The sequence below is a fragment of the Mesocricetus auratus genome, unplaced genomic scaffold (genome assembly GCF_017639785.1).
Source record: "Mesocricetus auratus isolate SY011 unplaced genomic scaffold, BCM_Maur_2.0 Super-Scaffold_100019, whole genome shotgun sequence".
Taxonomy (NCBI): Eukaryota; Metazoa; Chordata; class Mammalia; order Rodentia; family Cricetidae; genus Mesocricetus; species Mesocricetus auratus.
Window position 1 is genome coordinate 36802468 of NW_024429200.1, and position 15375 is coordinate 36817842.

Below are 15375 nucleotides of genomic sequence, written 5' to 3' on the forward strand. Positions count from 1 at the left end.
TCTAACCTCACATTCTCATTTCCTGCTGTGATTACAGGGCAGTATAGACTTGATTTAAATTGCCACAATAATGTTTGAAATATAGGCATCTCTAAATCACAGGTACTAGAAACATCCTTGGTGTCTGACAGACATAAGGTTTTTAGTTTCTTTTTTTTCTTTTTCTTTTCTTTTATTTTATTTTCCAGTTTAAATTTAGATAAGAAACGAGGTTGCTTCACAAGTCAGTTCCAGGTCCCTTTCCCATTCCCTCCCCTCCTCCAAGGTTTTTAGTTTCTACTTTTTCATATGTATGTCCTCTTAATATCACTTTTATGATTAAATTTATCTTTAGTTTTTAATCTGCTAATTTTTCAGTCCAAATGTTAAAACAAAGAAGTGATCCATGTGAGACACACTCCAGATGGGGGAGGACAGACAGTAATATTCAAATTGTAAGCTCGGCTCAACTCAGTCTAACAAGTTTGCTGGGCATAAAATTTCACACTAGTCATTTCAGTGAGTGTAGATGGGTTTTTTCTCAACTTATATTAGGAATGGCACCTTCTTAGGAGAAAGGTTCCCAAGGAGAAGACCCCATGGGAAGGAGTTGCTTCAGGGAACAAACATCTGGGAGAAGCCTTGGGCAGCAGGAGTTGTTCTTGTAGAACTTGGGTGGGCAGGAACTGGCTGGGACTAGAGGGAGGGACTTGGGATGGGGGTAAGGAAGAAGTAGGGTGTCCTCGGTGTTCCCCCTCAGCCTGGGCTGATAGACCATTGCCACGCGGGTCCCGCCCTGGCCACCACACTCCCCACTGTGGCTTGTCGTCTTGAGGCAGCCTCTGCTTTTGAATTTGGAAACGCACCTCTCTATGGTAGAAGCTCTGACTCCAGGGAGGAGTGGGTGTCGGGCTCAGGTCCAGAGCCTCAGACCCGGGCGAGCCAGGCGGGGGGGAGCACCTGCTGGCAGCTTCTCAGACGCTCGCCCTCCCCGTGTGAACGTGGGGACGAAGATGGTTCGCTTGTGTCTGAACAGTTCTTTCTTCTCCACCCGGTCCCCGCCTGGCCCGCAGAGGCGATGGAGGACGAGGAGAGACGGAGTAAGATTGAATATGGAAGAGCAATTGTGGCAGCATGGCAGCGAAGCCGGCCCACAGTCGCGATGGAGGACGAGGAGAGGAGGAAGATTGAACGTGGAAGACCAAAGGTGGGAGCTCAGCAGCCTGGAGGCGGTGTCCGGGGGCGGGGCCGGGGCGGGAGGCGGGGCCGCAGTGCTGGCGCTGGGACTGGGGCTGGGGAGAGCCGCCTGTTCTGGCTGCAGAGGGAGACCTGATGACTGCACCACCCCTCTCCTTTCTCCCCTGTGCCACACAAAACCCTCTCAGCCCCCCTAAACTGATAGGGAATTGCTTTGAAGCCTCCCCCCCTTTCACTGTCTAAAGGGGGTTTAGGGAGTGGTTCCGGCTTTGAGCTTTTTGAGTTCGAGTTTAGGGATTTCTTTACTCTGAGGGACACAGTGCTCTGATCACCAGCCTGCTGCATTTAGGTGTCAGGCTGGCACTCTTGGGTGTGTGTGATTGGCCTGTGACAGCTGCCTCCCCAGCGGAGTGGCTTGAGTGTGCCACAAGTGCCAGCTGTGAACTTGGCTGAGGGGGCGTTTTTAGAAGGGGTTTTCTTCTCCTCTTCCTCCTCCTCCTCCTCCTCGTCCTCCTCCTTCCCCTCCCCCTCGTCCTCCTCCTCCCCCTCCCCCTCTTCTCATGTCACGTGACCTTTTGTACTGTATGGAATGGAACTTCTGAACACCGAAAGTTCTATAAATTAAACAGCACCTGTAGATTTGCTGTTAATGTTTTTGTTATGTATTTGGTGAGTTCAGTTTTATGTGGGCATGTGTGTATGACAAGACCTGTAAACAATCCAGAATTCTATGTAAGTGTCTTTCAGTGGGCTGAATGAATATTTCACACATGAATTGAATGTAATGATTTCTTTCTGAGATCACCTCTTTGAGCTTACTTTTGCCCTCCTTGCTTCCTAAAATGCAGTTACCTTGGAGATATTATGTTTTCATAGGTGGGGACAATTAAGTCATGTTTTAAACTGTTTTTCCTATTGTAGTGGCTGGCCTTGTGTCAACTTGACACAAGCTACAGTCATCCAAGAGGAGGGAGCCTCAATTGAAAAAATGTCTCCTTAAGTTCTGGCTATAGGCAAGCCCATGGCAAGTTGTTCTTAGAGATTGATTGGGGTGAACCCAGCCCATTGTGGGTGGTGCCCTTTGGGCTGGTGTCCTGGGCTGTTTAAAACAGCAGATGGAGCACTCCATGTGGAGCAAGCCAGTGAGCAGCACCAAGGACCCTGCTCCAGCTCTTCCTTCAGGTTCCTGCCCTGTGTGAGTTTGTCCTGACTTCTTTTGTTGATGACTGTGATATGGGAATAGAAGCCAAATAAAGCTTTTCCAAGTTGCTTTGGTCATGGTGCTTCATCATAGCAATAGTCACCCTAAGTAAGACATCTGTTTCCTTTTTTCTTCTCTCACATTAACAGAGGAGAGCCGGTCAGTAATGAATGAAGGGATACTGCAGAGATACGGTGGTACATGCTTAGGATTGGTTTGTTACAGAATATGTGCAGGAGCTACCTTTGTATCTCTAGAATATGTTTAGCTGACTTTCCCATAAGCACCCTCTATGTAGGGTCTAGATTTGAATGTGTGTGTAGCATTCTATGTATAAATGGAGGAACAGGGGAATCGGCATCTTTAGAAGCCCAGCTTTGCTTACCATTGTGCAATCTGAGAAAGTGAGCACCTTCCGTGTATCGAAGGAACTGAAGATGGAGTGTGCATCCCTTTGCAAACATGGAGACTTTGATTAGACACTATTTTTCCTGTCCTTACTCCCGCCTCCCCTTCTTTCTTTTTTAGCCGTCTTAGACCATAGTCCAGGATAGCCTTGAGCTCAATGTGTAATCCAAGCTGGCTTCGGAAGAGGTGATTCTCCTGTACTGGCTTTAAGTTGGTGTAAATCATTTCATAACATATACTACAATGTATATATGAGGAGCTGTTTCTACAATAATCGTTTTTGTGTTCTATATAAATGAAAATTGTCAGTGGAACAATTTAGCAAACAATTTATGAAGAAAGATTTTTTTTGAAGGTTTGATGTCTTAGTTTTGGTTTTCTTCGATGTGATTACATTAGAGCTCAAATTGTAAGTAGTGGTGGTGAGTATTTGTTTCATAGAAAATAAATTATATAAAAATGAAAATTCAGGCTGGTATGATGGCTCTGTTTGCAAAGTGCTTGCTTGTGCAAGCAAAGTTCAGCTCTCCGACATCCATATAAGAAGCTAGGCCTGGTGGTGTGAGTCTGTAATCAGTTCCTGTCCTGGAGACAGGAAGATGCCTGGAATTGCTGGCCAGCCTACCTAGCCAACACTATGAACTCCTGCATCAGTGGTGAGTGATACAGGATGGTACCTGCATTCAACCTCTGGCCTCCCATGCAAGCACACCTGCACACACATGTACAGACAGACAACATCACTCACTAGCATTCTCAGAGAAATTAAATATAGGGGAAATATCTGTAGTTCAAGTTGGGAAACACACCAAAGTTGTTACACCTTTTTTTTTTTTTCAATATTTCATTATGGCTGTGAGTATAGAGTTACTAAAATCCAAACTAGATATAATTCTTGATGGTTGAAGTCTGAGAGAAACCTGCTGTCTCTATTAAGAAGAGGTATGATGATTTTCTTTTCATAACTATATTAGGATACTGTTTTATAGCCACTACTCTGTCATAAGTATTGTCATTAGTGGTTGGCATCAATATTTTTCATAAGGGCTTACTATAGTTCACCCATCATTGAGATATACATGGGATGGTAATTCTGACTAGATGATGGTATTTTATGTGTCCTGGTCCAGTGGTGGACACATTGTATAATATTAAAGACGATGTTTTTTTTTTTACCTTTTACATTTTTCTTCCTGCCATGGTAGTTGAAAGTGTTTGCTGCTCTTTTATCCCCAAATGTTTTGGTACTCATCCATTTCTTTTAAAACTTTCATTAGTGGTTAACATTTTAGTGATAGCTGTGTCCTTGTTTTAATGTTTGTTGGCTAAGTTTTTAAAAAGAAATCACAAGTGCAAGAGGTGTCCAGGATTAAGCATCTCTTTTAAAAATAAATGAGAAAGGTGCCCTGCTGTGGATGGTAAATAAATTGTGTGAATAGGTGGCACTAGGCTATGGGACTCCTGATGGTGAAATAGAAATGATTGAGAGCTGGGAAGCATGAGTCTCTGGAATCTGCATTATTTCCATTATTTTCTTTATAGATAAGGCTACAAACCACAAATAGAGCTAAATCTTTTGGCACAAGCCCATTATCTTTAGTGTAAAGTTAAAGGTCCAGAAAACCCATGAAGGATGATGCACTTGACCTCCTTGTGTGTGTCATTCTTTGAGACATTTGAAAGCCACAGATGATACTCTGAGCACCGGCCTCACTCTCCATCTTCTGACTGAGCTGATTTTTTTTCTTTCAGACATTTTCATTTCTTACTCCTGATTCAGAAATATACAGTTTCTTTGCAGTGTGATAGTAATTACTCTATTAAGGACATAAGCATCCTTTGTTTTGTCATTCATTTTTAGTGATACTTTGAGTTTAGTAAAATGACCCAGAGTTTTAATAATGATAAAAAATCTTAGATGATAATGTTGCTTCCCCCCCCATAGCTTGCTCAGTATCGACAAAGAAAATCCCGACATGATGGGCAGAATACTAAGAAGAGTAAAAAAAAATCAAGCTGTAAACAAGATGAACACAGCTCAAATATGAATGAATGTACAGATGAGGTGTTCAAGAATGATTTTCAAGGTGTAGAGTCCAATGGGAATCCTGATTCCACCGAAATGAAAATTCTTGCCAATGAACAGACTGAGAAGCATAATCAGGTCTTAACTGAGGTGAGTGCTTCCAGATTTTCAGCATAGCTCTGAGTGGAACGTCAGTGTAATGAAAGTGGCCATCATCTCAATGTGCAGTTTAATGATGATTTTGTCCCATCTTGCAAATTTCAACAGTATGGTAGTAGCTAGACCTAAAATATTTAATAACTGCTGATGGAGTCCTGTGGGCTTCATTCAACAGCTACTTATTGGGCATTCACAATGCAAAGATGAGGAAGGCAGATACAAAGAAACCAATGTATGTCTTTCAGACCCATGACAGCAACAGTGAACCTGCTGCTCAGAGTACAGAGGATGACAGAGCCAGCCTTGTGTGTGCTACTTGGGTAGCTTTGAAGGGAAATATCGGAAGAATGAGTGGGAATCATTGAGGGTTTAACAAAAAAGTAAGGGAAGCAAACTCTGCAGAAATAAAGGCATTAGCAAAGATAAAAAGCAGTGTGCTGTGTATTCTGGAAATAGGAGATTTGATTTCCTATGGACTCCAAAGGGAAGGTGTAGGGTGGTAATTTTGAGGGTTTGGAAATTGTATTCAGGCCAACTCACCTCGAAAGTGCCCAATGAATCCTAATTCCCCAAGTCCCCTCCCCCTTGTTTAATGGTGTAACTTTCTGAAATGGTGGAGTTAGAATGGATTAAAATGGTTGGTAGGTGATTGGTTCACTAACCAAGATGAGAAATAGAGGGATGGGTTACTCAGGAGAGTATTAGGAGGATGGATATTATTTTAATTTTGTGCTACAGTATATTTATGTAGAAATAAGAGTAGAATAGATAGGAATTGTACTAGTTAGGGTTTCTGTTGCTGTGACAAAATACCACACCCCAGAAGCAGGGTGGGGAGGAAAGTGTTTATTCGGCTTATGCTTCCACATTTCTGTGCATCCCTGAGATTGTTAGGACAGGAACTCAAAGAGGACAGCAGCTGATGCAGAGGCCATGAAGGTGCTGCTTACTGGTTTGCTCCCCATGGTTTGTTCAGCCTGTCTTCACACATGGGAAACTTTAGCACATGGAGACTGAAGTGCGATGTAGTTTCATTTCTGCTATTGTAATAAATACCCACAATAAAAGCATCCTAGGGCAAGAAAGACTTTATTGGACTTATGATTCCAGGGTCTGGTCCAACATTGCAGGTAAGTCAAGCTCGAGGAAGCTAATCCTATTGCATCCCACAACCTAGGGAGAATAAATGTGTGCCTACCTAGTATTCAGCTCCCTTTCTGTACTCTTAAAAAGTCTGGGACCCAAGCCCAGGTAATACTGGTACATAGATTGGGCTCCATCTTTCCACATCAGTTGGCCCAATTAAGAAGAATTCCTCACAGGCCACCCTATGTAGGTGAGTCCTCACTGAGCCTCTCCCCAGGTGATTCTAGGTTGTGTCTACGTGACAGGTAAGCTAACTGTCATATGGGAGGGCTGGGGAAGTAGAGGCATGCCTGGGCTGTGGAGTGAGACTTTGGAGAGGGGAAGAGGAGGAGAAGGGAAGAGGGAGACACACTGAAAATATAACGGAATGCACTGTAGAACAAGCGTTTGCGCTTCACATAGAGACAGCTTTACTTACATGCCGCAGCTGTATTCTGTAAAGTTATCCCAATGATGAATTACTATACACTGAACCATTTTTCCTAAGGAAATCAGGGCTAGATTCCTGTGAGTTACTGGTCCCATTTTGTTAATGGTTGGTAGAAGGCTTGCAAGAAACGTTAGTGGGTAAAGGCACTTTCTGCACAAGCATGGTGACCTGAGTTCAATTCCCAGAGCCCATGGAAAGGGGAAAGGTAATCAATTCCCCCATATTTTCAGTGTAGTCACACATTTGACATACATATCCTCCCATATCATGCACATACAAATTAAGAAATAAATTGAAATATATAACTAAAACAGCAGTTGTTACACAGTCTTTTATGTGTACTTATGTTTCAAGTCTCCTTATGTAGGATATTGTTAAGTCATTAGAATTGAAGTGTGGTTCACATGTGTGTATTGAGTAAGAGGACTTGAAACAGAAGCATACACATGCACACACACACTAGAGACCATGCCTGAGTCAACTTCACTAACTTCCCTGTCCTCTAAGGCACATCGCAACCTTGCTGTTCTTAGAAACACGAGGCGGCACTTCAACTTTATACTAGAGGTCATTTGTAAGCAGTAAAATTACCAGGAACAAGTGCCAAAACGTGCCACTATGTACTCTGGAAGGAATCTGACTTTACATTGTGAGCAAGAAGAAAGGAAACATTGCCCTGTTCTGTGTCATGTAGTATTATCTACCTTGGATCACTCTAAATTTTTCCAGTTCTGCTCATGCCCTCAAATGACCTAGTAGATGTCACAAAAATTGATTTAGGGACTAGCAAATAAATTTTATTAAGAAGGTGAGTTCATGAAGAGTCTGCATAACAAAAATCAACTATATTCTTAGATATATAATCTGTAAATATTATCTTGCTTTTTATCTTGATAGTAGTCTTTGACATACAAAAATTTTAACTTTCGAAAAGAAATGGTGAGGGACTGTTGAGATGGTTCAGTGTTTAAAGTCACTTGCTGACTGGACATAATGGCACAGGCCTCTAATCCCAGCACTAGAGAGGCAGAGGCAGGAAGATCTCTGTGGGTTCCAGGCTAACCTGGCCTATAAAGTAAGTTCCAGCACAGTCAGAGCTACAGAGTTGTCCGGATAGATGTGAAAGTTGTAACTTGAATTTGCTGGTTCTTCCCTGTACTGTGGTTGCATTCCCCCAGTGATGTTTTACTCAGGGCTTTTGTTGCTGTTAAATTACTTTAGCATTATTTCCTTTATTTATTTGACACATAGCATTGAACAGAACCAATTTTAAGTTTGTGGCTGTTATATACATAATCCAGAGCAGTTTCTCTCTATCAACCATTATTTATCTTGTGAACAGGCCATACTCTCCCTTTCCTTTTTTTTTTTTTTTTTTTTTTTTTTGGTTTTTCGAGACAGGGTTTCTCTGTGGCTTTGGAGGCTGTCCTGGAACTAGCTCTTATAGACCAGGCTGGCCTCGAACTCACAGAGATCCGCCTGCCCCTGCCTCCCAAGTGCTGGGATATACTCTCCCATTTCTTTGTGCACCTTGTAATTTTCAAAACATTATTAGTACCATGGCAACTCTGGCATGGGATTCAGTTTCAAGATTGATGTTTTTAAGATTATAGTATGCTGATATTTGGATTCCTTGCTGTATTTATCATTTTGAATGCAAAACTGTTGTTAATCTTTTGTTTTTTTTTTTTTTGAGACAAGAGTCTATGTAGTCCTAGACATCCTCACAGATACCCAACTGCCTCTGCCTCCCAAGTGCTGGGATTAAAGGTGTGCACCACCATGACTGGTTAATCATTCTGTTTATACTTTTGGGGGGGAGTTATTGGAAGCTTTAGGTCAGCTTCTAAAATTTTCTCTCAGGCTAAAAAAGGAGCCACAATTAACTGAAGGAACTAAAATCAAAGGGAAAAAAGAATCTACTTACAACACGATGTCTCCTCCTCCTCCTCCTTTCTCTTCCCCTTCCTTCTCATCCACTTTTTCTCCCCAGCTCTTGGGGGTACAAGTATATATATGCTTGTATCAGTAATTCTTTTGTAATACAATATGAGGTTTGAGTTTCTTAGGTTCAGCAAGCCAGTTAACATTTACACACAGAGCAATAGAGTAAAACTTTCAGGAGAACCATTTAGAACAAGTTGCTTAGGGCTGTGAGACAAGGAAAGGGTCTAAGTTTAATTCACACAAGAAACAAAACCGGGCACCTTCCAGTGTTCTGGGCATTCAGGAAAGTTTACTTTTCCCTGAGGATGAGCAAAGAGGCTGATTTCCTTTGTCTTTATCTTCTCAGGGGAAACAGAGGGGAGCTAAATCTTGAGTTAATAAAACAAGAAGTTTGAGAATCTTTTAGTGCAGGGTGACTTTAGGTTATCACTTCTCTATCTGACAATGAGGTAGAACCAGGCCATGATTATTTTTTCTATCCACCGAGGCAGCTATGAATCAACAGCTTTGAGTGTGTAGTAATTCTTGGATATCTGGGTAATGTCTTAGATGGAACCCTTTTGTCTGGGCCCTAAACACTGACCAAGTGCCTGTCGCTAAGGACAATCGCAGGAAGGCAGATCTCTGCAACTACTATGGAGAAGGAAACCAGGACCTGATTGTGGGAAACTGGCCTCACACATAGTTAAGGAAAGTAATCAGTAAACTTGAACTGCATGGCAGAAACTGTTCCCAGTAAATGACTAGATAGTGTTAAACTGTGAGAAGTAAATCCAAGTCTGTTACAGAAAGAAATAATCTACAGGAAGAATCCATAGCAAGAAACAGATACTTTTATTCGTAAGACTATAACATCAAATACATCTTTGATATTGGCTTAATCCAATAGAAGAATTCTTAATTGTCCTGTGTTGTCTTTCTGTCATCTTAACGACTAGCAGACAGATGCAGAGGAGAGGGAAGCCAAAGAGGCGATGACAAAGCCTTTTCAGGGGGTGGGGAGATGGTGCAGCTCTGAAGTACTTGCTGTTGAAGAATGGGATCCTGGGTTTGCTTCCTCAGCACCTGTGTTAAAGCCAGGTGTGATTGGTGGTTTCTGTAATCACAGCACTGGGAAAGTCAACACAGGAGGATTCCTGGGTCTTTGGCTCAGCCAGTCCAGTGGAACCAGTAAGTCCCAGGTTCATGCTTCAGCTCTCCATCTCAAAATATTAGGATGGAGAGAGACTGAGAAAGACACCTGACATTGAACTCTGACCTCACATCCATACTCTGAAAGCTATAGCAGTCCGTAGCCTGTCCATTTACCCTTTGTACGGAGAAGCAGTATGAGGGACATTAGTGGTGACTGGAAGAGAAGAAGGTGCATTGTAAGCACTCAGGTGTTTGAGGAATGATTGACATTTGAACTTACTATGCCTTTTTGATGAGTAACGTGCTGCCAACACAAGCATGAGCTTGCATCCCTGGCACCCACATACAAAGTATGAAAATGTGTGTGTGTGTGTGTGTGTGTGTGTGTGTGTGTGTGCAGTTCCTGCACTGGGGAGGCAGAGACAGAGGATGCCTAGGGTTAGCTGGCCAGTGAGTGTGGACGAATTTGTGGTCCCCACGCTCAGTGAAATACTGTTATTAGGTAAATTACAGAGTTTAAGAGCATAATAAATAATTTTTTTCAGACAAATGGCTGCCGTTTTGTGACAAAAGCAGGGAAGCCTACAAATTTATTAAAGAGATGTAGTATTTACACTACGTATAATGCTGTTTTTTTGTCTTAGATATTTTTATTTCTTCAATTTTTATTATTAGGAGTGACTGAAATAAAAGATATAACTGAGTCCCATCATTATTGTCATTATGGAAATGGCTTTAACAGAAAACTGGTCAGATGAATATTATTGCTTCCCACTTTTCAATTGGTAAACAGTTGCCATTGATAAAACAGACAAGCCCAGAGAATCTGTCCAGAATGTTCAAGATATGGTGTATTATACAACATGCCTGCTCTTGGGGAGACACCTAAGACGTATTATGTGCACTTCTTGATCTCATCGTACAAGACAAGCCCAAAGGCACCACCCATGCCCCTGAGAACGTTGGACTATGCACCCTTGAAAAAAGCCTTGCTTCCTTCATCACGAGCAATCTTCCTCCAGCAGTCAATTGTGCCTGTATACATGATATCAGTTCCTTTGCGCCCAGACTGTATCATCAGACGTTGACAAATCGTCAAGGGATAGGAAGTCAGGCCAGCAAATGCAGTGACAGACTGTGCAATCATCCAGCTGATGAAGATACGGGTATCCTTGGGATCTGGAACATTCCCTTTGCAGTGCCATAGATGCCAAAGTAGGCAGCTCGGTAGATGATAATGCCCTGTACTGACACATTAAAGCCTTGGTACAGGCCCCTAATCCCATCAGATTTGTAGATCTTAACCAGGCAGTCACCAAAGCCTTTGAATTCCCTTTCAGCTCCAGCTTTGCCCACATCAGCTGCTAGACGGGTACAGGCAGAATCAACAGGATACACAAAGCACAAGGATGTGGCCCCAGCGGCACCACCCGATGCCAGGTTCCCTGCAAAGTAGCGCCAAAACTGGGTCCTCTTGTCCACACCACCCAAAAACATCTGCTTGTATTTATCTTTGAAGGCAAAGTTGAGAGCCTGGGTGGGGAGGTATCTGATGACATTGGCCAGGTTACCACGCCAGAAGGACAGGACTCCCTGTTCCTTGGGCATACGAACCATGAGTCTATAATGCCCTTTTATCGCTTATCTGCCGTGATTTTCTTGCTGGCCTGCTGCACCTGCAGCAGCAGATGGACCCGCTCGATGGGCGCTACCGCTGTTTTAGAGATCGCTGCAGCCACTCCACCTGCCAAGAAGTCCTTGGTGAAGGACACAGCGGCATCTGTCATGTGGAAAGGAAGAGGAAAGGCAGCCGAGCGCGGGACAGGACTGGGTTGGCAACCGGCATTGACTCCCGGACTCTGGGGCGGTACTAATGTTTTATACTGTGTAAAGGTGCCCAGCTTACTAACACAGCTTGTATTTGTTTTTAATACTTAACAAAACCAGTTATCTCCTTTTTGTAGTGCAGAAATCCTGTTTATGCTGCTAAGGTGTCTATCTCATTACTAACAAAGATTTCTGTATTAATGACCTTGCAGGAGATAGGAATATTTTAAAATGGACTTTGCTGGGTAATTTTAAGTTTCATTCCTTTGCCTGAGGAATGTTGCTAGTACTGAATTATTAAAAACCGTGGATTGATTTAGGGAAAAGAATTTGGACATGATAGTCTCATTCTGAACAAGGAGCTCAGTGCAGTCAGACCTGCGTTGAGATGACTGAAAATGATTTGGCTGGGAAACAGCATGAGACTGAAGAACTAACTCAACAACTGGAAGGAATGAGGGCCACCTGGGGGACGGAAGTGCTGAAGAGGGTGTGCTCACCTCCTGTGGCTTTGGTTTGTATACATGTGAATGGTAGTGTGTGTGTGCTCATTACACGGGGGGGCTTTGCAATGGCAACCTAGGTCGTTTCATAATTTTTGTTCTTGTACACAGGTAGAATCATGAAGCCCATTTAAAATGAGGATCGCAGAAACACAGCTGCAATATTTGAACTTTCAAAATTTAACTGTGTAAGGTAGCTAGAGTGAAACCACTCCTGTATGACAGGTATCTTTTTGACATCAGTCTGAGGGAAGTTGGTGTAAACCACAAAAAGTATGACTTAAACCCATGAGGAATGTCAACAAGGCCTTGTAAGTCATCTCATTGGTGACAGTGACATCTGCTATGCAGAGAGGTCAAGATGAAGAGGGGCACTGATAAAAATGACAGCATACTTCATTCCAGCCTCTTCAGAATCAAGCTGGGGTTAAACGTGTCTGTTGCTGTTGCCCTGATTTAATAGGGGCACTCCAAAGCATAAAGATGCTTCTTCTATAAGAAAACATGGAAAAGTCAACCCAAATATATTCTCTTCCTTCCTTAATGCAGATACATGTTTTCAAAGTCAGATTTGAATTAGAACTGATTTGGACAGGCCAGTAGCTTTCATGGAAGATTATTTAACTGTGGAAAAAACACCTAAAAGCTAATATTTACAGTCTTCACTGGTTTCTCTTAGCTATATGAATTTGAAGCTGCCATAAAACAACGAGACAGCATCATTACTCGGCTAACTGCTCATTTGCAGCAGTCAAGAAAAGAGACAGATGAAATGATTAACGAATTTTTCCAATTGATAGAAATAAAGGAGAAATTAAAAATTCAATTCCAGCATGTAAGTATTATGAGTACAACAATGTTTGTTTGTTTTGTTTTGGCTTTTTGAGACAGGGTTTCTCTGTGGCTTTCAAGGCTGTCCTGGAACTAGTTCTTGTAGACCAGGCTGGCCTCGAACTCTCAGGGATCTGCCTGCCTCTGCCTTCTCAGTGCTGGTATTAAAGGTGTGCGCCACCACTGCCCAGCCATTTATTGGTTTTTAAGCAATGAATTATATACTTTTTAAAATTCCAGGACAAATCAAAACTTACTGTGGAGCCATTTGCTGCTTTTTTGTATAGTAAAATAAGTACTACTTTAGCATACTGAAAACACTGGTAAATCTGTTTTGATATTAGTAACCAAAAATTGTTTGTTTGAGACAGTTTCTCTGTGTAGCTTTTAAGCCTTTTCTGGAAACTCACTATGTAGACTAGGCTGGCCTCATCACAGAGATCCGACAGCTACTGCCTCCCGAGTCCTGGGATTAAAGGCTTTTACTGCTACCACTGCACAGCATAACCAAGAATTGTAAATCATTTTCATGAGTGGTTTCCTACTGTTATTTGTATTAAACTCCATATTTCTGTTTTAAAATTCTTCGAAATCTTAACAAGATGAACTGAATGGATTTTTGCAGACATCACTCTGTAGTTGTATTGGACCTATGCAGTCCTGGCATGGTTTTAGTTAGGTTGTAAATGGTAACTTGATCTACTCTACACCTTTCATTTACTTTATGTTTACCTTGGGAATCCACCCTGGCTAGTATTATGATAATCTAGAGTTATATGAAAGAAGGGAACCTCAGTTGAGAAAGTGCCTCCATACGATTGGCCTGTGAGGCATTTTCTTAACTAGTGATTGGTGATAGAGGGCTCAGATCATTATGAGTAGTGCCATCCTAGGGAGGTGGTCCTGTTTTCTCTAAGAAAGCAGGTTGAGCAAACCACGAGGAGGAAGCTACCAAGCAGCAATCCTCCATGGCCTCTATGACAGCTCCTGCCTCCAGCTTCCTGCCCAGTTTGAGTTCCTGGCTTGAATTCCTTTGATGATAAACTATGACCTGGAAACACAAGGCAAATAAACCCTCTCCTCACCAACTTGCTTTTGGCGGTGGTGTTTTATTTTTCAGCAGTAGTAACCCTGACTATCACAGTGTCTGATTGCATTGCTCAGAGTTTGACAGCAAGTATTACAAACAACTTGAAATATCTTAAGTCAGAGAGTTCAATTGAAGTATGCAGGTGTCCTACAGAATTTAGGGACAGAAATATAATCAAGACTTTGAAAGAGATTGGAACTAGAGTCTGAAAAGTAGCCAGGATGCAGCAGTATGCTCCTGACCACTTCTCTTGGCATTGTGACCTCGGTCCTAGTTCCCTCACTAGAACTGCATTCTCTGAACTATCATTTAGAAGATAGTTTGGTGTCTCAGTCCAGTCATAGCATCAGCTGATCTCAAAGTCCTGAAGAGAAGAGAGGTCACAGAGAGCCAGTGTCAGCAGAATAAGATTCCAGATGTCTGTTCATGAACAGTCATTGAATGTTCAGTAGGTTGAAGGTTCTTTCTATTTTCAACTTACAGGTCAGTGAGACATTGCAGAGCAGCATCCACAGTACCACTGCTGAGGAGCTGGTTCTCGTGAAGCAGCAGGTCCACGCTCTACATCAGCAGCTGGAGAAGCAAAATCATTTGTTGTCGGATTATCAGAAAAAGGAGGAGGAATTAAAAACTGAAGTTACCTTTTTACAAAAGAAAATTAAAGTATATGAAATAGTAAAGATAGATGTCAGCTAGCTTGTTACAACTTTGTAATTTTCTTATTCATGTGTCTTATGCATGTGAATTAGAAACTTTTATAATAAGTCAAACTCTTTGAATATGGAAATAATTTATTTCAAAAGCAATTAAGAATCTCATACTAACTGGATATGCACACCAATATAGTTGTTAAGATAATACTGCCCACTAATGTAGTCCTTAAAGTGGTATGCATATGTTACCTGAAGTCCTCAGTAGAAGCAAAGTTTATAACTCAAATATCTGTCTTGTCTCTTATGAAGTATTCCTATTTATTTTAGATATGAGACTGAAATTGTAAAAATGCTTTTGTCACAAGGTAAAATTCTGTAGATCTATTACAAAAATTAAATGCAGTTGATTGTTTATGCAAATTATGCTCTACTTGATAACATCTAGGTATTAAGGTTCTTTGGGTCAGGGGGTGGCATTATGTATCACATAGATTATAATCTTAAATTCTAAGAACAACTCATCCTGAAAGCTTTGCTTCCCTGAGTTTCAAGTGAGAAATGTAAATTGAAAAGTGATTTGTTGCTGGCTGCTGTACTTCCACACCAGAATTGGGACTCAAATGGCTTGGGACAGGGCAGAGCTCTTGCACCACACTGCCAGTTTCCTATGTAAAAATGTGTTACCATCCATAGCAAATCAAAAGCACAATCTGATTTAAAGTTGTAGGCTCAGAAAATTCATTTTAGGTATGATGTGAGTCCTGAGCTTGAACAGATGTGAATGAGGTTGTTCCAAGTTCGAGACACTGTTTAAAAATTCAATTAAAAGATTATTAGTTGGCAA

General features: G+C 41.8%; 1 pseudogene; it reads right to left on the reverse strand.

Annotated features, from left to right (window-relative positions):
- Positions 1-10522: 10522 nt before the first annotated feature.
- On the reverse strand, positions 10523-11414 carry LOC121132977 (annotated as a pseudogene).
- Positions 11415-15375: the final 3961 nt, after the last annotated feature.